This window comes from Rhinoraja longicauda, chromosome 24 (assembly GCF_053455715.1).
Source record: "Rhinoraja longicauda isolate Sanriku21f chromosome 24, sRhiLon1.1, whole genome shotgun sequence".
NCBI classification, from domain to species: Eukaryota; Metazoa; Chordata; class Chondrichthyes; order Rajiformes; family Arhynchobatidae; genus Rhinoraja; species Rhinoraja longicauda.
Genome location: NC_135976.1, coordinates 27976191 through 28000763, shown reverse-complemented (window position 1 = coordinate 28000763; position 24573 = coordinate 27976191). Strand labels below are relative to the sequence as shown.

The following is a 24573-nucleotide window of genomic DNA, read 5'->3' as shown; positions in this document are numbered from 1 at the left end:
TCGGCCCAACTTGCCCACACCAGCCAACATGTCCCAGCTACACTAGTCCCACCTGCCTGCGTTTGGCCCATTTCCCTCCAAACCTGTCCTATCCATGTCCCTGTCCAGCTGTCTCTTAAACATTGGGATAGTCCCTACCTCAATTACCTCCTCTGGCAGCTCGTTCCATACACCCAGCACCTTTTGTGTGAAAAAGATACCCCTCACTTTCCCATTAAATCCTTTCCCCTTCACCTTAAACCTATGTGGCGGCACGGTGGCGCAGCGGTAGAGTTGCTGCCTTACAGCGAATGCAGCGCCGGAGACTCAGGTTCGATCCTGACTACGGGTGCCGTCTGTATGGAGTTTGTACGTTCTCCCCATGACCTGCGTGGGTTTTCTCCGAGATCTTCGGTTTCCTCCACACTCCAAAGACGTACAGGTATGTAGGTTAATTGACTGGGTAAATGTAAATGTTAATTGTCCCTAGTGGGTGTAGGATAGTGTTAATGTGCGGGGATCGCTGGGCGGCGCGGACTCGGTGGGCCGAAGGGCCTGTTTCCGCGCTGTATCACTAAATCTAAATCTAAAATCTAAATGTCCTCTGGTCGTCGATTCACCTACTCTGGGCAAGAGACTCTGTGCATCTACCCGATCTATTCCTCTCATGATTTTATAATCTTGGCTTAATGCACGTGTAGGTTGTCTCTGACAGTGCAGCACTCCCCCCAGGTACGTCAAACCCACAGGTACGCCACTCCCCCAGGTATGCCACTCCCCCAGGTACGCCAAAACCCACAGGCATCTAACCGGGAGGCAGGAATTGGCGACAGGAGTAAAATTTAATTGGAACCTGAGGAGCACCTTTTTCACACAGAGGGTGGTGGGAATAAGGAGCAAGCAAGCCGCCAGAGGCTTTCAACCAGTGGCATGAACATTGATTTCAGTAATTTCATGTAACTCCTGCCTTCCCTCCCCTTCCCTCTATCCCCCGCACTAGTCATCCTCCCAGTTCAACTGTTCACATCCTTGTATCACTCTTCCCCAGCCAACTATGGGCCATCATGGACTCCACCCTTCCTGAGGTCATCTGGCCCTGATTTGTTCTGGCTTTTTCTCACCTCCAGTTCCTGCCCCCCCCCCCACCCCCCACCCCCCACCCCCGCCCCCCCACCCCCGCCCCCCCCCCCCCCCCACCCCCCCCCCAGCACACCTCTATTACTTGGGTCTGAAGAAGGGTTCCGACCTGAAACGTCACCTATTCTTTTCCTCCAGTGATGCCGCCCTGGTCCGTTGAGTTCCTACTGCATTTTGTGTCTATCTTTGTCAGGGGATGTACCTGTAGTTGAGACAGGTACTATAACATTTAAAAGACATTTGGACAAGGTACATGGGTCGTTCAGTTCAGTTTTTTTTATTGTCACGTGCATCGAGGAACGGCAAAAAGCTTTTTTTGTAGCGTGATATCCGGTCAGCGGCAAGACTATACTCGATAGCTTGCAACCGAAATGCTGTTCACTGTACCTCGGCAAATGTGCCAATAAACTAAACTACTAGGGAAGGTTGAGAAGGATATGGGCCGAACGCGGGCAGGTGGGACTTGCGTGGATAGGCCACTTTGGTCGGCATGTACACGTTGGGCCGAAGGGCCTGTTTTAGTGCTGTATGACTCTATGACTCTAATTCCGACTCCTATAGCAAGGCAGACTTTTAATTCATTACTGGACCAAGCGAACCCCTTGGGCCCAAACCTCTCCTGCATTGGTGCAGCACCCTCTCCTCCCCCCACTGCCCCTTCCTCTCTCCACCCTCTTCCCCCCCTCCCCCCACCCCGCTTCCCCCCCTACCTGCCTCCCCCCCACCCCCCTCCCCTCCCCCTCCCTCCCTCCCTCCCTCCCCCACCCCTCCCCTCTCCCTCCTTTCCCTCCCTCCTACCCTCCCCTCTCCCTTCCCCCTCCCCCCTCCCCTCCCCTCCCCTCCCCTCCCCCTTCCCCCTCCCTCCTCCCCTCCCCTCTCCCCTCCCCCTCCTCCTCCCTCCCTCCCCTTCCCCTCCCCCCCACTCCATTCTCCTCAACCCTCCTCCCCTCTCCCTCCACCCTCCCTCCTCCCCTCCCCTCTCCCCTCCCCCTCCCCCTCCCTCCTCCCCTCCCCTCTCCCCTCTCCCCACCCCCTCTCTCTCTCCCTCCTCCCCCTCCCCTTCCCCCTCCCTCCATCCTCCACTCCCCTCCTCTCCCCCTCTCTCCTTCCTCCTCCTCCTCTCCCCCTCCCATCCCCCTACCCCCCTCCGCTCCTCCTCTTCCCCTCCCCTTCCCCTTCCCCCCCACTCCATCCCCCTCAACCCCCCTTAACCTCCCTCCTCCCCTCTCCCTCTCCTGCTTCCCTCCCCCTGCTCCCTCCCTCCCCCTCCCTCGCTAGGAGATAGATTAAAACTTTAAAATGTGAATAAGTTTAAAAACATAACACCGATTTCAATTAAACATCTTCCATTAGCACCAAAGGGACGGCGGTGAGTAAGTTGGGCCTAAAATCGGCGCGCTATCATGTACTGCTTTGGCTGTAGTTCAGGAACAAACAAACAAACAAACGAGAGTTTTAGTATATAGATTCAATCAAATAGCATCATCTGCTTGCCTGAGAGAAATGCAGAGAGGAAACAATGACTTATCTCGCCTCTCAATAATTGAATGAAGACTGTGTTGTGCGACCAAACCTGTATGTATTATTTAGGAACTAAGTGGATGATCTGTAAATCCTAAGAGCTGGATGATCTTCTGTGGGTCTGAATGACAGTAATGTGATCAGAAAAGGAAGCTTTCAGACGACACGTTTCAGTTCGACAGCTGGGCTGAACAACTCAGGTGACCAAGGACAAATGGCCACCCCTTCTAGTTTATAATCCATGCGTGCTAGAAAGCCATCTCTCCCTTCTCTGTGCGAAATTACTTATCGATTGTGCTGTAATGGACTGCGATAAGGCATTTAGCCGCAATGCCAGTGGCCAGTCCAGTAGACAAAAGCTAATCCTCCTCTGCTCTTAATAAGACAGAACCTGTCCTGTCGATCTCCTGACCACGGCTTTCCCCCACAATGCACCCCTCTGAGTCAAATTAGCGATCTCATTTCCTAAAGGTGACCCCTTGCTCTTGTGACACTGGCTGTAAAATAACTGTTTGAATGCTAGAAACTTTATTTCTTGTGCGTGAAATGCTTTTGGGTTCCTACAGGGTATGAGAGGCACTCATGAACTGGAAGTTATTTCCTGCTTTCCAAACAGTTTAACCTAAAGGAGATAACTATCCAACCGTGCAATACGTATCAGGAAGTGTAGCTTGCTCGGAATGTGCATTTCCATAAGGTCATAAGTTCATATGTTATAAGAGCAGAATTAGGCCATTCAGTCTGAGTTACTCCTGAATTTTGTGATTTGTACCAGCATCTGCAGTTATTTTCCAACACAAAGTCGTGAGGGAACTCAGCAGGTCAGCTGGCATCTCTGGAGGAATGGACAGGCAATGTTTCAGGTCGGGACTGAAGAAGGGTCCTGACCCAAAATGTCATCTGTCAAATCTTCTTTCTTTAAAGACACAGCGTGGAAACGGGCCCTTTGGCCGACCGAGTCCACACCGACCTTCGATCATGCTTCACACTAATTCTTATGTTATCCCATTTTCTCATCTACTCCCTGCACACCAGGGGTAATTTACAGAAGCCAATTAACCTAAAAGCCCACATGTCTTTGGGATGTGAGAGGAAACCGGAGCACCCGAAAAAACCCATACAGTCATAGACAATAGACAATAGACAATAGACAATAGGTGCAGGAGGAGGCCATTCGGCCCTTCAAGCCAGCACCGCCATTCAATGTGATCATGGCTGATCATTCTCAATCAGTACCCCGTTCCTGCCTTCTCCCCTGACTCCACTATCCTTAAGAGCTCTATCTAGCTCTCTCTTGAATGCATTCAGAGAATTGGCCTCCACTGCCTTCTGAGGCAGAGAATTCCACAGATTCACAACTCTCTGACTGAAAAAGTTTTTCCTCATCTCCGTTCTAAATGGCCTACCCCTGATTCTTAAACTGTGGCCCCTTGTTCTGGACTCCCCCAACATTGGGAACATGTTTCCTGCCTCTAACGTGTCCAACCCCTTAATAATCTTATACGTTTCGATAAGATCCCCTCTCATCCTTCTAAATTCCAGTGTATACAAGCCTAGTCGCTCCAGTCTTTCAACATACGACAGTCCCGCCATTCCGGGAATTAACCTAGTAAACCTACGCTGCACGCCCTCAATAGCAAGAATATCCTTCCTCAAATTTGGAGACCAAACTGCACACAGTACTCCAGGTGTGGTCTCACTAGGGCCCTGTACACCTGCATGGGGAGAACGTGGGAACTCCGCACAGACGGAGCCCGAGGTCAGGATCGAACCCGGGTCTCTGGCGCTGTGAGGGCAGCGGCTCTACCAGTCTCGCCACTGTGTGTGGACTCGGTGGGCCGTAGGTCTTGTTTCCATGTTGTATCTCTAAACTAAACTAAACTAACGTGGTAATGGCCAGTTAACCTGTTTTTCAACATAAGTGTAGAGTTTAGGATTAGGCTGGCCACTCTGAAGAACTCCTTTGCTCTCCTTTTAACAGCCGTCTTTAATTTTTAGTTTCGAGATACAGCACGGAAACATGGCCCTCCGGCCTACCGGGTCCACGCCGACCAGCGATCTCCACACAGGAACACTACCCTACGCACACTAGGGGCAATTTACAATGACACCAAGCCGAGTAGCCTACAAACCTGTACGTCTTTGGAGTGTGGGAGGAAACCGGAGCACCCGGAGAAAACCCACACAGGTCACGGGGAGAACACAAACTCCGTCCGGACAAGCACCCGTAATCGGGATCGAACCCGGGTCTCCGACAGGGTAAGGCAGCAACTTTAACGCTGCGCCTCCATGCCTCGTTGCGAAATGGACTGGACCCAATTTCAATATCATCGGAAGGGCAGCAGTTCGGTCAATGGCAAGCTCCATCAGTTCTGGTCTGAACGTGTGAGTCGCAAGTGGAATTGTGGCCCATTCACCCATGAGTGACCCCATTTGAAGTGGGAAGGTTGGATGCGGTTTAAAAATAATGAACATTGCTCTTCCAGATGTGGGGTGATTAAGAAAGCTAGTACATTTTTAAAATCAATACGACAATAATTACTGTACACTGAGCCTGCCAGAATGTTAAATTTAGTGCAATCTTTGGAGGGGGCTGTTTTGAGAATGTGGCAATGATTTTGTCAACAGAGTCATCAGCGAATTGTTACTCTGCCAGTCATCCTATAAAATACTGAACAGGGAAAGTAAACTACTCTTTTTCCAGCCATTGACCAGTGACCATTGGTGTCAGCTGCAATGTCACTTGAGTGTTTAGTTTCATTGAAATCAGTGTTATATTTTTTAAGTTATTAACATTTTTAAGTTTAAATCTATCTCCTCGGGGGGAGGGAGGGGGGTGGAGGAAGGGGGGGAGGGGGAGGGGGAAGGGGGGGAGGGAGGATAAGGGGGGTTGAGGGTGATGGAGAGCTAGATAGAGCTCTTAAGGATAGCGGAGTCAGGGGGTATGGGGAGAAGGCAGGAACGGGGTACTGATTGAGAATGATCAGCCATGATCACATTGAATGGCGGTGCTGGCTCGAAGGCCGAATGGCCTCCTCCTGCACCTATTGTCTATTGTCTATTGTCTATTGAGTGGGGGGGGAGGAGAGGGGGAGGGAGAGGGAGAGGGGGAGGGGAGGGAGGGAGGGGAGGAGGGAGGAGGGAGGGGAGGAGGGGGGAGGGGGAGGGGGGAGGAGAGGGGGAGGGAGAGGGGGAGGGAGAGGGGGAGGGGGGGAGGGAGGGGAGGAGGGGGGGACGGGGGAGGGGGGAGAGGGGGATGAGAGTGGAGGGGGAGGGGGAGGAGAGGGTGCTGCACCAATTCAGGAGAGGTTTGGGCCCAACAAGTCCACTTGGTCTAGTTGTTTCTTAAACGTTGCGATAGTCCCCGGCCTCAACTACCTCCTCTGGCAGCTTGTTCCATACACCCACCACCCTTAGTGTGAAAAGGTTACCCCTCAGGTTCCCTGTTAACTCTTTTCCCCCTTCACCTTAAACCTATGTCTTCTGGTCTTCGATTCCCCTACTCTAGGCAAGAGACTCTTGTGCCTTTACCAGATCTATTCCTCTCATGATGAAGCAGGTGGAATGCATTGAGCTCTGGGTTAGAGGAAAAGGCTGGAAAATGTTTGGGTCTTGCGAAGGGAGTTCAGTTTCAATTAGTTTATTGTCACGTGTACTGAGGTACAGTGAAAAGCTTTTGTTGCGTGCTAGCCAGTCAGCAGAAACACAACACATGATTACAATCGAGCCATTTACAGTGTATAGACACATGTTAAGGGAATAACGTTTAGTACAAGATAAAGCCAGTAAAGTCCAATCAAAAATAGTCCAAGGGTCCCCAATGAGGCAGATAGTAGTTCAGGACAGCTCTCTGGTTGTTGGTAGGATGGTTCAGTTGCCTGATAACAGCTGGGAAGAAACTGTCCCTGAATTTGGAGGTGTGCGTTTTCACACTTCTATACATTTTGCCCGATGGGAGAGGGGAGAAGAGGGAGTGTACGGGGTGTGAATCGTCCCTGATTATGCTGCTGGCCTTGCCGAGGCAGCGTGGGGTGTCAATGGAGTCCATGGGAGGGGAGATGGCTGCGATTTTGTGCTGTCTTGGATGGAGCTGTTCCCAAGCAGCTACTCCCAGGGGATAGCAAGCGAGCAGGTTGCTACTCAAACCCCCTGCCTTGGAACACTTCTCGTCTGTTACTGATGGCCCACTGACAAGCTCTCAGCTGCTGTGCTACAAATAGCCAGCCTTGTTATTCCACGTGGCATGACTTGCTGTGCGGGAAAAGGCCAAATCGTGGCAGGGGGCAGACTTTTGTTGGAAACGCTGGAGGGCAGATGCAATGTGTGTCCCTTGCTGCAAATGTCACACGGAAGGAGACCCATTAATCACCAGTCTTTTAAAAAAATAAAAAACATTTTGTTCCAGATTATGCGGCACGGTGGCGCAGAGGTAGAGTTGCTGTCTTACAGCGCTTGCAGCGCCAGAGACCCGGGTTGGTTCCCGACTACGGGCGCTTGTCTGTACGGAGTTTGTACGTTCTCCCCGTGACCGCGTGGGTTTTCTCCGAGACCTTCGGTTTCCTCCCACACTCCAAAGACGTATGGGTTTGTAGGTTGGTTGGCTTGGGTTTGTATACATGGCACAAGTGTAAATTGTCCCTTGTGTGTGTAGGCTTGTGTTGATGTGCGGGGATCGCTGGTCGGTGCGGAATCGGTGGGCCGAAGGGCCTGTATCCGCCCTTTATCTCTAAATTAAACTAAACTAAACAAGAAAGGCCACAACGCAGAGAGGGAGCCCAATGATAATCTCATGGATTTTTTTATTTTGAAGGGATCATTTTCTTACTAATAATGAGCTTAGTTTAGTTGAGAGATAAAGCGCGGAAACAGGCCTTCTAGCTAGTCCCGACCAGTGATCCCCGTACACTAGCACTCTCCTGTACATCAGGGTCAAATTAGACAATAGACAATAGACAATAGGTGCAGGAGGAGGCCATTCAGCCCTTCGAGCCAGCACCGCCATTCAATGTGATCATGGCTGATCACTCTCAATCAGTACCCCGTTCCTGCCTTCTCCCCATACCCCCTCACTTCGCTATCCTTACAATTCTTTCCAAAGCCAATTAACCTACAAACCCGCACGTCTTTGGAGTGTGGCGGGGAAACCGGAGATCCCGGAGAAAACCCACACAGGTCACGGGGAGAACGTACAGAGTCTGTATAAACAGCACCCGTAGTCAGGATCGAACCTGTGTCTCTGGCGCTGAAGGGCAGCAACTCTACCGCTGTGCCACTGTGCTGCCCGAATAATCTGAAAGATTTCAGTTTATCACCCTATTGAGGTTGATTGATTGTGCCTTACCTTACCAAGTCACAATGAAGAATACATTTTAAAGTGCAATAAATAGGTTGCAATATATCAAATTCAACATTACAACACAGCTTGTAGAGTTGTTGCTACACAGCGCTAGAGACCCGGGTTCAACCCTGATATCTGTGTGGAGTTTGCACATTCTCCCTGGAACCGTGTGGGTTTGCTCCAGGTGCTCCGGTTTCCTGCAAATCTCAAGGGCCAGTGCGTTTGTAGGTTAATTGGCCTTCTGTAAATAGCCCATAGCATGTAGGGAGTGGAGGAGAAAATAGGATAACATAGACCCAGGGTGATCGATAGTCGGCATGGTGGATGGTGGGCCGAAGGGCCTGCATCCGTGCTGTGTCTTTCAAAATAAAAACTGCTCTTTTCAAGGAAGGCCCGGTGGTGCAGTGGTAGAGTTGCCGCCTCACAACGCCAGGGACCCAGGTTCAATCCTGACTATGGGTGCTGTCTGTGTGGAGTTTGTACGTTCTTCCCATGACCTGTGTGGGTTTTCTCCGGGAGCTCCGGTTTCCTCCCACACTCCCAAAGGCGTGTAGCTTTGCTGTTTCATTGGCTTGCTAAAATTGTAAGGATAGGGTTAGTGTGCGGAGATCAACGGTGGGCCGAAGGGCCTGTTTCCGCTCTGTATCGCTAAGCTAAACTAAACTAACGACAATGTATAAACTACAATCTACCAACTATGGTGTGAATATCTGGCCTCACACTAACGAATAGGAATATGAGACTTTGGAGGTACGTTAGATATGTCTAAGTGAAGCCATTTCTTCCCGTAATTATCAACTCCATCCGTCAAGGAGGTAACAAGAGGATAATTTGGCCAAGATGTGAGTTAGGCAGAGTTCACAGAAGGTGGAATTTGAGGTTATCAGATGTACGCAGGGATGATGTTTGGATTTCTCACAGAAAGCTAACACTCCGTGTTGAAATTGATGGGGGGAGTTTTGGGAAATATCTCTAAAGATGAAACAATCCAGACTCAAACATTTTTTACTACATGCTAAAGGATCGATAGATACATTTCTAAGAAGTAGGAAATGATTCTGGATCGATTTGGCATCTCTAAGACGGAGTGGGATATCTGTGGTTGAAAGGATTTACAGCTCCATAATGCACTTTGTTGTCCACGGAGCAATTAAAAATACTTTACAGCTATTGGCGTACCTTGGAAGTGTAAATTAAGTGGTGTTACAATACATCTGTGCACAACAAGCCCGCCCCCCCTCCACCCCCAATCAGTAATGTTATGAGCACCCGATCTTCCAAAGAAAAATTACTGTTGAAAATCATTGCACGTATAAAACAGAGGTCATTCAATTTTGAATTCTGAACACCTACACAGGCCTACTCGATCTCTAGGCTACCAACCATTTTAAATCCCCTTACCATTCCCACACTGAACTTTCTGTTCTGGGGTTCATCCATTGCCACTGTGAGGACACAGGCAAAGTGGAGGAACAGCACCTCATATTATGCTTGGGTAGCTTACAACCCAACGGTATGAACATTGAATTCTTCAGTTCTAGGTAGCCTCTCACAAACCAATCACCCCCTCCCCCCCCCCTCCATCTCTCTCCTCCCTCCCCCATCTGCACTCTCACCTATTTCTCCCCCCCCCCTTCCCCCCCCCCTCCCCCCACCCTCCCCCCCCCCCCCTCCCCCCACCCTCCCCCCCCCCCCCCCATGCTACCTTCTTCCTTCTGGCTCTACAATCCGTAACTCTTCAAACCTGTCTCACACCTTTCCTTCACATCTCTGGTGTTTGTTCAACTATCTTTTTAGTTTAGTTTAGTTTTGGAAGATACAGCGAGGAAACAGCCCCTTCGGCCCACCAAGTCCGCACCAACCAGCGATCCCCGCACATTAGCACTCTCCTACGCACATTACAGGGACAATTTACATTTATACCAAGCCAATTAACCTACAAACCTGTGGGTCTTTGGAGTGTGGGAGGAAGCCAAAGATCTCGGAGAAAACCCAACGCAGGTCACGGGGAGAAGGTACACACTCCGTGCAGACGGCACTGGTGGTCGGGATCGAACCCGGGTCTCTGGCGCTGTAGGGCAGCAACTCTACCGCTGCGCCCCTGATGACCATAACCCCACCTCGCCAATTGTCAACCTACTACCTGCCATGCTTTGGCCTGCCTCTCGCCTTTCCCAGCTTTCTTCCCCCTCCCCCCACAATCAGTCTGAAGAAAGGTTTTGAACTGAAACGTCGCCTATCCCCATGTTCCCCCGGAGATGCTGTCTGAACTGCTGAGTTACTCCAGCACCTCTGTCTTTCTGCATGTTAACCAGCATATGCAGTTCCTAGTTTCTACATTATTTTGGTTGGGCTGTTACAAAAACCAAAATGATTAAAAGGGGTTAAGCTAAGATCAGTCACGACCTAATTGAATGGCGAGAGGTACAGAGGAATGAATGGACTCATTGTGTTCCCATTTTGCTTTCTTTTACACATACTGTGGGTTTGAAAATATTACAATTTAACAAAAGGGAGGCATTGTTGACCTGAAAGACATGTAGCTGGTAATGCGAGGAATATATTAATACTCTGAGCATGGCTCAGAAACACTAATAACAGTTACTTACCAATCCCACTTTATAAATTGTTTATGTGCAGCTATTAATGATGTATAATTATGCTGCTTTTCTCCAACTTAAAGTGGCTGTTGGCAAAAGTAATACCCACATTATAAGTCACTGGTGACTGGATATCTGTTAGGAATTGCCCTGGCTGCTATTTAAATTCAGTCGTGAATTTGACTCTGCAAAATAATGCAACTACTTTAGAACCATGTACTTTGATTCCGAGCATTTTATTGTCTTGGGTACGTTCTTTGCGTATAATCACAACAGCTTGTGTTTAAATAGGGTAGTTAATGTGCCAAGCTGCTTCCTTAGAGGCTGAACAAGCTAAAATAAAAACCTTGAGCCATACAAGGGGCCAAAAGGAGAAATGAGAATAGGCTTGGAGAAAGAAAAAAGGTTGTTCGAGGGAGAGTCTACACTATAGTAACTTATTAACTTTATTTATATGCTGTAACTGTAATTCTTTTTTGTGCACAATCCGCAGGCATTGCCACTTTCATTTCACTGCACATCGTGTATGTGTATGTGACAAATAAATTTGACTTGACTTGACTTGAGGTAAAGGTGGGTACAATTACTGAACTTAAAAGTCATTTGGACAGATACTTTGAATGAGTGACATAGAGCGGAAACAGGTACCTTCGAAAGTGGACACAAAATGCTGGAGTAACTCAGCGGGTCAGGTAACATCTCGGGAGAGAAGGAATGGGTGACATTTCGGGACCCATTCCTTCTCTCCCGAGATGTTGCCTGACCCGTTGAGTTACTCCAGCATTTTGTGTCTACCTTCGATTGAATTCAGCATCTGCAGGTTTTTTTTCCTACAGGTACCTTCGGCCCAACTTGCCCACACCGGCCAATATGTCCCAGAGACACTAGTCCCACCTGCCAGCATTTGGTCCAAATCCCTCCAAACCTGTCCTATCCACGTGCCTGTCTAATTGTTTCTTAAATGTTGGGAAAGTTCCTGCCTCAAATACATCATCTGGCAGCTTGTTCCATACACCCACCACCCTTTGTGTGAGAAGGTTACCCCTCAGATTCCTATTAAATCTTTTCCCCTTCACCTTAAACCATTGTCCTCTGGTCCTCCATTCACCTGCTCTGGGCAAGAGACTCTGTGCATCGACCCGATCTATTCCTCTCATGATCTTATACACCTCTATAAGATCACCCCTCATCCTCCTGCGCTCCAAGGAACAGAGTCCCAGCTTGCTCAACTTCTGCCTATAGCTCAGACCCTCTAGTCCTGGCCACATCCTAAAGACAAGGCTGAGAATGACATGGGCCAAACGCAAGCAAATGGGACTAGCTGAGGTAGACAACTTAATCGGTATAGGCAAGTTGGGTGAAGGGTTTGTTTTCATGTTCAGTTTACTTTAGTTTAGAGATACAGCATGGAAACAGGCCCTTCAGCCCACCAAGTCCGCACCGACCAGCGATTCCCGTACACTAGCACTATCCTACACTCACTGGGGGCAATTTACAATTCTTACCGAAGCCAATTAACCTACAAATCTGTATGTCTTTGGAATGTGGGAGGAAACCAGAGCTCCCGGAGAAAACCCACGCAGTCGCGGGAGAGCCTACAAACTCCGTACAGACAGCACCCATAATCAGGAGCGAACCCGGGTCTCTGATGCTGTAAGGGGGCAACTCTACCACTGCGCCACCGTGCCACCCTAATGTTGTCGAACCCTGTAACTTTATGACTCTATTTGTAGAGGGGATTCCAGAGCTGATGGGGTCTCCAGTACAAGGAGCCAGTTGGCTGTCAACTCTCACACAAGGGAGGGCATTATCTCTAAAAATCGGAGTAAAGGTGATTTGCAGAAGATCCAAAGGCAACTCCAGGAAGCGTTTTAACACATTGAGTTGTGGTCGTGTAACGTTTAAAGGGAAATACTTGAAAATGAAAATGTACAGATCTGCAAGGATAGAGGGCAGTAAGACAGCCTGAAGAAGGGTCTCGACCCGAAACGTCACCCATTCCTTTTCTCCAGAGATGCTGCCAACAGACACGCTGAGTTACGCCAACTTTTTATGTCCATCTTCAGTGTAAACCAGCATTCCGCTGTTCCTTCCTCGACACCTCTTCTGCTAGACTGCCCGCCAACCACAGCGGTGAATGCCTAGGTTCGTTCTACTTGTGGACCGGTAGCTCTGTGCCCGTGCCAGCCTTCAGGGAACAGATACTCAAGGTTAAATCCAAAGACTTTGCAATTGAAAAGTATGGGCGGCGAGAGGACACATCAAGCTGGAGAGAACATCAATTAGATAAGATCAGATTCACCTTGGACTGTGTTGTAGGGCAAGGCAGAGAGGGAAATCAGCGCACAATTTCTAGTTTTACTCCAAAATTAAACACGGAGTGATAGATACCAGGACCTAAATCACAGGATGCAATCAATAGGTGCATATGTTTAGTAATAGATAGCAAGAGTGATTTAGAAACTGGAATCTCCTCCAGGCCTCTGATGATTGATTTTTAGAATAGAGGACACCTGGGATGAGAAGCAGCTGGTTAATCTAAATGAGGAATGTAATGGTTTATATGTAGAATAATGGCTACCCAAGATATTCCCTCTCTTTAGTTTAGTTTAGTTTAGTTTAGTTTAGTTTAGTTTCATTCGGTTCAGTTTTGTTGATTTCAGTCTAGCTTAGCTCAGTGCAGTTTAGCTGAGTTTAATGGCTACCCAAGATATTCCCTCTCTTTAGTTTAGTTTAGTTTAGTTTAGTTTAGTTTAGTTTCATTCGGTTCAGTTTTGTTGATTTCAGTCTAGCTTAGCTCAGTGCAGTTTAGCTGAGTTTAATGGCTACCCAAGATATTCCCTCTCTTTAGTTTAATTTAGTTTAGTTTAGTTTAGTTTAGTTTAGTTTCATTCGGTTCAGTTTTGTTGATTTCAGTATAGCTTAGCTCAGTGCAGTTTAGCTGAGTCTGAAGAAGGGTCTCGACCCGAAACGTCACCCATTCCTTCTCTCCCGAGATGCTGCCTGACCTGCTGAGTTTTCCAGCATTTTGTGAATAAATCGATTTGTACCAGCATCTGCAGTTATTTTCTTATACTATTAGCTGAGTCTAGGTTAGCTCAGTGCAGTTTAGCTAAGTTTAGCTTAGCTCAGTGCAGTTTAGCTGAGTTTAGGTTAGCTCAGTGCAGTTTAGCTGAGTTTAGTATAGTTTAGTTTAGTTTAGTTTAGAGAGACAGCGCAACAACAGGCCCTTCAGCCCACCAAGGATCGCACGCACCCCAGCAGCATCCTACATACTGGGGACCATGTACAATTTTACCAAAGCCAAGTAACCTACAGACCTGTACATCTTTGAGAAGTCGAAGGAAACCGGAGCACCCGGAGGAAACCCACGCAGCCAAAGGGAGAACATGCAAACTCTGTACAGGCAGCACCTGTAGTCAGAATCGAACCGGGGTCTCTGGCGCTGTGAGGCAGCAACTCTTCCACTGCACCACACGGACCTCTCCTGCCTTCTTTACCAACTGTTTTTTTTTCTCTTCCCCAATTCTGAAAAGGGTTTCGGATCAGAAATGTTAACCGTTTCCCTTTCCACGGAAGTTGCCTGATCTACTCAGTGTTTTTTTGCATTTCAGATTTCCAGCACCTGCAGGGCGTGTTTTTTTAAAACTTCCACATACCCTGGAGTTCTGAACTCGAAACTAATTGAGAAATTGAGAAATTCAGGAGGTTTGTGTGCTGAATAATAGCCCAGTTTGAGTTAATTACGGATCGGAATCTAATTGGAGGTTGGTTTACATGTTTAATATCACATACTAACAAATGAGTTACATGCTGGAATCTAACCAAAAGATTTTGCTGATTTTTATATGGAATAATGAATGCCCAGAAGCAAGCTAGTAGATGGTTTCTAATGAAAGCAGGGCAGCACAGTGGTAGAGTTGCTGCCACACAACGCTAGAGACCCGGGTTCAATCCTGAGTAGGAGTGAGTGTTTGTACATTCTCCCTGGGACCGTGTGGGTTTTCTCTGGGTGCTCCAGTTTCCTCCCACGTTCAAGAGACATGCAGGTTTGTAAGTTGTGTAGGAAAAAAAACTGCAGATGCTGGTTTAAATCGAACGTAGACACAAAATGCTAGAGTAACTCAGCGGGTCAGGCAGCATCTCAGGAGAGAAGGAATGGGTGACGTTTCGGGTCGAGACCCTTCTTCAGGTTTGTAAGTTAATTGGTTTCCGAGTGTGTAAGACAGAACGAGTGTTGGTCGGTGTGGACTTGGTGGGCCGAAAGGCCTGTTTCCATGCTAAACTAAAAGTATTAGGAGACAACGCAATTCATTAAACATGCTCTGCCCGTTTGGCAAGATCGTAGGCGATCTCATACTTCCATTAACTTTGCAACTTTCCATATCCTCTCTTTCCCCTAATGTCAAATAATCTATCCTTCAGCCTTCAATGGCAAGATCATTCCTAATCTTCCAGTGTAGGAAAATAGCTGCAGATGCTGGTACAAATCGAAGGTATCACAAAATCCTTAGAGGCAGGAAACATGTTCCCAATGTTGGGGGAGTCCAGAACAAGGGGCCACAGTTTAAGAATAAGGGGTAGGCCATTTAGAACGGAGATGAGGAAGAACTTTTTCAGTCAGAGAGTGGTGAAGGTGTGGAATTCTCTGCCTCAGAAGGCAGTGGAGGCCAGTTCGTTGGATGCTTTCAAGAGAGAGCTGGATAGAGCTCTTAAGGATAGTGGAGTGAGGGGGTATGGGGAGAAGGCAGGAACGGGGTACTGATTGAGAGTGATCAGCCATGATCGCATTGAATGGCGGTGCTGGCTCGAAGGGCTGAATGGCCTACTCCTGCACCTATTGTCTATTGTCTATTGTCTAACTCAGCAGGTCAGGCAGCATCTCAGGAGAGAAGGAATGGGTGACGTTTCAGGTCGAGACCCTTCTTCAGACTGATGTCAGGGGGGCGGAAGTCTGAGGTCTGAAGAAGGAAGTAGGAACATATTAATGGCAAAATGAAAATAAGTCGATAATTTGGAGAACATGCAAGGGAATGAAAAAGCAGCAGAATATATGAGAGATGTCATTAGAGGTAGGAGTGACACAGCTACAGTCAAATTTATTATCTTTCAACTGCATGAACATAATGTAGTGTAATTTATACACCACTTTAATGTTTAATTCATGTCATTCAGTGCACTACAAGATTTGCTTAACATTGTAGAGACATAAGGAACCACAGGTGTTAGAATCGTGGGCAAATCAAAAAGTGCTGGAGGAATTCAACAAGTCAGGCAGCAACTGTGGAGGGAATGGGCAGAGGGTATTTCGGGTCATGAAGTCGTACAGCATGGAAACAGGCCCTTCAGCCCAACCTCCAGCTAACCAAGAAACCCCATCTACACTAGTCCCACCTGCCCGCATTTGGCCGACATCCCTCTAAACATTTCCTATCTGTGTACCTGTCCAAATGTCTTTGAAAAGATATTATTGTACCTGCCTCCACTACCTCCTCTGGCAGCTCGTTCCACACACCCCTTGTGTAAAAAAGGTTACCCCTCAAGTTTCTATTAAAACTTTCCCCCCTCACCTTAAACCTATGTTTTCTGGTTCTCGATTCCCCTACTCTGAGCAAAAGACTCTGCGTTTACCCGATCCATTCCTCTCATGATTATGTTCATCTCTATAAGATCACCCCTCGATAAAATCCTAGCCTGCTCAACCTCTCCCTAAGGCTCGGGCCCTCTAGTCCTGGCAACATCCTCGTAAATCTTCTCTGCCATTAGGAGGTAGTGATAGACAATAGACAATAGGTGCAGGAGGAGGCCATTTGGCCCTTCGAGCCAGCACTGCCATTCAATGTGATCATGGCTGATCATTCTCAATCAGTACCCCGTTCCTGCCTTCCCCCCATACCCCCTGACTCCGCTATCCTTAAGAGCTCTATCTAGCTCTCTCTTGAATGCATTCAGAGAATTGGCCTCCACTGCCTTCTGAGGCAGAGAATTCCACATCATATGATGTTTTAATCTACAATTTGAGAGGGAGAAGGGAAAATCGGAAGTGTCAGTATTGCAGTTGATCAAGGGGGACTATCAAGGCATGAGAGAGGAGCTGGCCAGAGTTGACTGGAAAGAGACCCTAGCAGGGAAGATGGTGGAACAACAATGGCAGGTATTCTGGGAATAATACTGAAGGTGCAGGATCCGTTCATTCCAAAGGGGAAGAAAGATTCTAAGGGGAGTAAGAGGGGACAAGGGAAGTCAAGGACAGTATAAAAATAAAAGAGAAGTATAACATAGCAAAGATGAGCGGGATACCAGAGGATTGGGACTCTTTTAAAGAGCAACAGAAGATAACTAAAAAGGCAATACGGGGAGAAAAGATGAGGTACGAAGGTAAGTTGGCCAATAATATAAAGGAGGATAGTAAAAGCTTCTTTAGGTATGTGAAGAGGAAAAAAATAGTTAAGATGAATGTGGGTCCCTTGAAGACAGAAGCAGGTGAATTTATTATGGGGAACAAGGAAATGGCAGACGAGTTGAACAGGTACTTTAGATCTGTCTTCACTAAGGAAGACACAAACAATCTCCCAGATGTACTAGTGGACAGAGGTCCTAGGGTAACAGAGGAACTGAAGGAAATGGTGTTGGGTAGACTGATGGGACTGAAGGCTGATAAATCCCCAGGGCCTGATGGTCTGCATCCCAGGGTACTTAAGGAAGTGGCTCTAGAAATCGTGGACGCATTGGTGATCATTTTCCAATGTTCTATAGATTCAGGATCAGTTCCTGTGGATTGGAGGGTAGCTAATGTTATCCCACATTTTAAGAAAGGAGGGAGAGAGAAAACGGGAAATTATAGACCAGTTCGCCTGACATCAGTGGTGGGGAAGATGCTGGAGTCAATTATAAAAGAAGAAATTGCGGAACATTTGGATAACAGTAACAGGATTGTTCCAAGTCAGCATGGATTTACGAAGGGGAAATCATGCTTGACTAACATTCTGGAATTTTTTGAGAATGTAACTAGGAAAATGGACAGGGGAGAGCCAGTGTATGTAGTGCACCTGGACTTTCAGAAATCCTTTGATAAGGTCCCACATAGGAGATTAGTGGGCAAGATTAGAGCACATGGTATTGGGGGTAGGGTACTGACATGGATATAAAATTGGTTGGCAGACAGGAAACAAAGAGTAAGGATAAATGGGTCCCTTTCAGAATGGCAGGCCGTGACTAGTGGGGTACCGCAAGGCTCGGTGCTGGGACAGCAGCTATTTACAATATACAGTAATTACTTAGATAAAGGGACTAAAAGTAACATTAGCAAATTTGCGGATGATACAAAGCTGGGTGGTAGTGTGAACTGTGAAGAGGATGCTATGAGGTTGCAGGGTGACTTGGACAGGTTGTGTGAGTGGGCAGATGCATGGCAGATGCAGTTTAATGTGGTTATATGTGAGTTTATCCACTGGTGGTAAGAACAGGAAGGCAGATTATTATCTGAATGGTGTCAAGTTAGGAAATGGAGAAGTACAAAGAGATCTGGGTGTCCTTGTTCATCAGTCACTTAAAGTTAGCATGCAGGTACAGCAGGCAGTGAAGAAAATTAATGGCATGTTGGCCTTTATGACAAGAGGAGTTGAGTATAGGAGCAAAGAGGTCCTTCTGCCGTTGTACAGGGCCCTAGTGAGACCACACCTGGAGTAATGTGTGCAGTTTTGGTCTCCAAATTTGAGGAAGAATATTCTTGCTATTGAGGGCGTGCAGCGTAGGTTTACTAGGTTAATTCCCAGAATGGCGGGTCTGTCGTATGTTGAAAGACTGGAGCGACTGGGCTTGCATACACCGGAATTTAGAAGGATGAGAGGGAATCTTATTGAAACATATAAGATTATTAAGGGATTGGACACGCTAGAGGGAGGAAACATGTTCCCAATGTTCGGGGAGTCCAGAACCAGGGGCCACAGTTTAAGAATAATGTGTAGGCTATTTAGAACGGAGGCGAGGAAAATCTTTTTCAGTCAGAGAGTTGTAAATCTGTGGAATTCTCTGCCTCAGAAGGCAGTGGAGGCCAATTCTCTGGATTCTTTCAAGAGAGACCTATATAGAGCTCTTAATGATAGCGGAGTCAGGGGGTATGGGGAGAAGGCAGGAACGGGGTACTGATTGTGAATGATCAGCCATGATCACATTGAATGGTGGTGCTGGCTCGAAGGGCTGAATGGCCTCCTCCTGCACCTATTGTCTATTGTCTATTGAATGTATTGTTCCTGTAAGCATGTCGAGGAAAATCCCTCTGTACAGATGGCAATGATGAACTGATGCCTCTCAGAAGAAATAAACTTTGGGAAGTGACCCGATGTTTGAGGAAAAGGACCCTATTGAAGGGAAGGATGCTGTTGTGGCCTTCTTGATGCTTGCTTCACGGTGCTTAGGCAGCTGAAAAATGGTCCTTTCCTCAATAGGATCTGCTCAGATGTTATGTACAGCTCTGTGCAAACTTGGCACAGATCAAAGGACTATTCAAGTCAAACTCGTTTTATTGTCATATGCCCCGAAACGGAACAATAAAACTCTGACTTGCAACAGCACAACGGATATGTAAACATCGTACTCCTACTACAGTAGACAATAGACAATAAACAATAGACAATAGGTGTAGGAGTAGGCCATTCAGCCCTTCGAGCGATCATGGCTGTCAACTGTAACTCTCACTGTTTGCTTTCTGTATAGATATATACATATATCTATATTAAAAACAAACAATAATAGTCTTATATGATATATATAAATATTTTATAATAGTTATACAATTATATATATATATATAGTGTAAGAAAATAACTGCAGATGCTGGTACAAATCATAGGTATTTATTTCACAAAATGCTGGAGTAACTCAGCAGGTCAGGCAGCATCTCAGGAGAGAAGGAATGGGTGACGTTTCGGGTCGAGACCCTTCATCAGACTGAAGAATATATATCATATCATATCATATCAGCCGGAAACAGGCCTTTTCGGCCCTCCAAGTCCGTGTCGCCCTGCGATCCCCGTACATTAACACTATCCTACACCCACTAGGGACAATTTTTTACATTTACCCAGCCAATTAACCTACATACCTGTACGTCTTTGGAGTATATAGTGAATAAAGTCCTAGCTTGCCCAATCTCTGCCTTTATCTCAAGTGAGTCCTGGCAACATCTTTGTCAATCTGTTCTGCACTATTTCCATCTTAATGACATTCTTCCTATAGGACGGTGTCCAAATTTGAACACAATACTCCAAATGCGGCCTCACTAATGACGTACAACTAATGATGTGAGTTTAAAAACTGGTATTGGTTTATTGGTTGGGTTTAGTTTAGTTTAGTTTCGTTTGTTTCATTGTCACATTTGCCAAGATACAGTGAAAATCTTTTTGTTGCGTGGTTATGCAGTCTCGGAAAGACTATACATGATTACTATCGAGCCATCTGCAGTGTACAAGTACAGGGTAAATGGAATAAGGTTTAGTGCAAGATAAAGTCCCATAACGTCTGATTAAAAAATCTCCGGGGGTTCTCTGATGAGGGAAATGATTATTGCCACATGTACCTAGATACCGGAAAGATCTCTCGTTTTCCTCTCTCCTGACTTTCAGTCTGAAGAAGGATCTCGCCCCAAAAACGTCACCCGTTCCTTTTCTCCAGAGATGTTGTCTGACCTGTTGAGTTACTCGAGCTTTTTCTGTCTATCTTCGGTGTAAACCAGCATCTGCAGTTCCTTCCTGCAATTTTGTGTGTGTGCTATCTAGTCAAATCATACTAGGCATGAGTACATTAAGACTAAGATTAATATTGTCATTCATAGGATGCCTTAAAAAGTTGTGTTTGATTTTTCACGGTCGATGAACCAATAGTTCAATCACTTTTTGTACCGGTGTCCCCTTTTCAGACAGATTGAAACACAGTACTGTGTCTTATATAGTCAGTCTTGTATCTGACTTGAACACTAATTGAGATTAGCCCCTTTTGGTTTTGCTCACTATAATTGTAATTTTTTTAGCATTGTAAAACCAGCTGGAAGCGATTTACTGAAATAATTGGATATACCTATCACACAGTGGCAGCACGGTGGTACAGCGGTAGAGTTGCTGCCTTAGAGTGCTTGCAGCGCCGGAGACCCGCGTTTGACCCCAGTGCTGTCTGTACGGAGTCTGTACGTTCTCCCCGTGACCCGCGTGGGTTTATTCCGAGATCTTCGGTTTCCTCCCACACTCCAAAGACGTACAGGTTTGTGGGTTAATTGGCTCGGTATGAGTGCAAATTGTCCCCCGTGTGCGTAGGATGGCGTTAGTGTGCGGGGATCGCTGGTCGGAGCGGACTAGGTGGGCCGAAGGGCCTGTTTCCGCGCCGTATCTCTAAACTAAACAACGAATTGACGAGGCTCCGGTCCACCCGCTGAGAACACTTGTACTAAATATAAAAGCTTTTTTTCATTCTGGTGGAATTGGTTAAGTACTTGAGGGACAGATAAATACGAAAGGTTATCTTCTATCTTTCAAGGCCTTCCTTCCTATTTATTCCAAAGTGCTCTGCAATCAAGGAGCTTTGTAGTCAATGCTTTAGCGTAGGAAACATGACAGTCAATTGTGCACATCAAAGCCACCACCCACTGTGTGACAAAGGCAAGGTATTCTGCCTTTAGAAAGGTCGACAGAGAGGTAAATATTGGTGCTTATTCCCAAAGGATAACTACCTGCTATTCTTTGAAATGATGCCAAGCAAAAGCAGATGGGGTCTCAACTTCACACCTCACTGATGGTGAGCAGTCTGCCGAGGCTGGACTCAAGGGAACAGAATGTGCTGTTCTGACCTAAATGTTCTGTAATGCATTACTTTCAGTGAGGAGAGCGGGGGGAAGAGGCTAGAAATCATCATATTCCCACAGTGCCTTCATTACTGTAGCACTCCTGCAATAACGTCAACACCATCATTTTAAAGCACTTGCTAATCTTTTAGGTCAGTTTAGTTTAGTTTAGAGATACAGCACAGAAACAGGCCCTTCGGCCCATCGAGTCCATGCCGACCACTGATCACCCGTACATTATATTCTATCCTACACACTTGGGATAATTTACAGAAGAGAATCAAACCACAAACCTCTTTGCAAGTCGATATGATCAGCCATGATCTCATTGAATGGCGGTGCTGGCTCGAAGGGCCGAATGGCCTACTCCTGCACCTATTGTCTATTGTCTATTGTCTTTGGAGTGTGGGAAGGAAACCGGAGCACCCGAAGAAAACCCACGCAGGTCACGGGGTACAAACTCTGTACAGACGGCACCCTGCAGTCAGGATCGCACCCGGGTCTCTGGCGCTGTGAGGCAGCAACTCTACCGCTGCGCCACCGCGCCGCCATCTACGCCATAATCGGAACACGTCGGAGAACAAAAGGACACATGTGGAACTGCAGATGCTGAAATCTTGAGTTGAACACAAAGTGCTGGTGTAACTCAGTGGGTCAGGCAGCATCTGTGGAGGAAATGGGTCGGCCACGTCTCGAGTCAGGATCCTTCGTCAGACTAATTGGAACAGGGGAGAAAAATAGTTTTGAAGGTGGAAGGCGAGTCCCGACCCGAAACGTCACCTGCCCATTCCCTCTACAGATGTTGCCTGACCGATTGAGTTCCTCCAGCACTTTGCTGGGCTTTATTGATTTCCTACTTTCCAAGCAGATTAGGCGTGCAATTCCTCAGAGCCAGTTGTCCTTAAAACTTTCCTCTGCGGCTGAGCTATTGATCATCTCTCCAGACATGATTGGAGGTTGCTTGATATCAAGCCTTATCCGCTAAAGCTCCCATGGTGACCATCAGTGACCACATGATATTGAGGAATTATAAACACTGCATCAATTCATGTTGCAGTCAACAACGTTCTTGCACGCATAAAGCACATTTCCTCAACTCCAGCTTAAAGTCATGGAGATAGAGTCATACAGCACAGAAACATGCCCTTATGCCCAACTCATCCATGCCAACCAATATGCCCATCTACATTTGTCCCACTTGCCGAGTTTGAGCCACATTCTTTTTTTTTTACTTTGTTTTAGCTTAGAGATACAGTGCGGAAACAGGCCCCACTGCCCACCGCGTCCACACCGACCAGCGATCCCCGCACATTAACACTATCCTACATGCACTGAGGACAATTTACATTTATACCTGGCCAATTGACCAACAAATCTGTACCTCTTTGGAGTTTGGGAGAAAACAGATGATCTTGGAGAAAACCCATGCAGGTCATGGGGAGAACGTACAAACTCCATACAGACAGCACCCGTGGTCGAGATCAAACCCGGGTCTCTGGCGCTGTAAGCGCTAAGAGGCAGCAACTCTACCACTGCGCACTTCTAAGCCTTTCCTATCAATGTATCTGTCCAAATGTCCCTTAAATGTTGTTCTAGTACCAGTCTCAACCTCATTCCCCTCAACCCATTCGATATACCCACCATCCTCTGTGTGAAAAAGTTACCCCTCAGGTTCCTATTTAATCTCGCCTTAAATCTACGCCTCTAAACATTTCTTATCCATGTACCTGCCTAAATATCTTTTAAATGTTATAATACCTAACTCACCTACCTCCTCTGGCAGCTCGTTCCATATACCCACCATTCTCTGTGTGAAAAAGTTACCCCCTCACATTCCTATTAAATCTCAGCCTGCTCAAACTCTACCAATAGCTCAGGCCCTCTGGTCCTGGCCACACACTTGTAAACAGACACAAAGTGCCGGAGTAACACAACGGGTCAGGCAGCATCTCTGGAGAAAAGGGGCAGGTCACATTTCGGGTAGGAACCCTTCTTCAGACTTCATCGCCTGTTGCCTTTCTCCAGAGATGCTGCTGGACCCGCTGAGTTACTCCAGCACTTGGTGTCTATCTTTGGTGTAAACCAGCATCTGCAATTCTTTCCTTCGCATACTCGTAAATCTTCTCTGCATCCTTCCCAGCTTATCAACATCTTTCCCTCTTACAGGGTGACCAAAACTGAATTCAATACTCTAAATGTGTCCCCAGCAATGTCTTGTACAACTGTAACATGACCTCCCAACGTCTACACCCAACACTCTGACTGCACAGTAAGAAAGCAGATTCCTTCTGCTTTAGAATAAGGGTGGCACGGTGGCGCAGCAGTAGATTTGCTGTCTTACAGCGCCAGAGACCCAATTTCGATCCTGACTGCAGGTGCTGTCTGTACGGAGTTTGTACGTTCTCCCCGTGACCTGCGTGGGTTTTCTCTGGGTGCTCCAGTTTCCTCCCACATTCCAAAGACGTACAGATTTGTAGGTTAATTGGCTTGGTATAGATGTAAATTGTCCCTAATATGTAAGGTAGTCATAAGGTCGTAAGGTCATTGATGATAGGAGCAGAATTAGACCATTCGGCCCATCAAGTCTACTCCTCCATTCAATCATGGCTGATCTATCTCTCCCTCCTAACCCCATTCTCCTGCTTTCTTCCCACAACCCCTGACACTTGTACTAATCAAGAGTATGTCTATCTCTGCCTTAAAAATATGCATTGAGATAGTGTAAATAGTTGGTTATCACTGGTCGGCACGGATTCAGTGGGCCGAAGGGCCAGTTTCCACGCTGTAAACGAAACGAAACTAAACTAAAAATAGATATTTTGTCAACAATAATAGATGACAAGCAAATCCCATGTGGCGTGATTCAGTGCTACATATTGCTATCGATGAGTACATCTTCACAGGCAATAGCGGATGCAATTGGGAATAGCTGGGGCAATCTGTGAGATTTCTGATACATAGGCACAAGTTCATTCTGTCACACAAGGCAGAGCAAGATGAAATAAGGCCGACAAGTAATATCAGAAAGGTATATCCTCCCCTCAACCATACATCAGTCCCTGTAAGCCCCAGTTGGATTATCGTGCTCTCATCTCACCCCTGTCATCGGGAAGAAGGTACAGGAGCCTGAAAACTGTAACGTCCAGGTTCAGGAACAGCTTCTTCCC

General features: G+C 47.0%; 1 protein-coding gene across 1 annotated transcript in view; it reads left to right on the top strand.

Annotated features, from left to right (window-relative positions):
• The window catches only part of kcnd3 (potassium voltage-gated channel, Shal-related subfamily, member 3), a 272005-nt gene that overhangs the window by 152058 nt on the left and 95374 nt on the right, over nucleotides 1-24573 (top strand).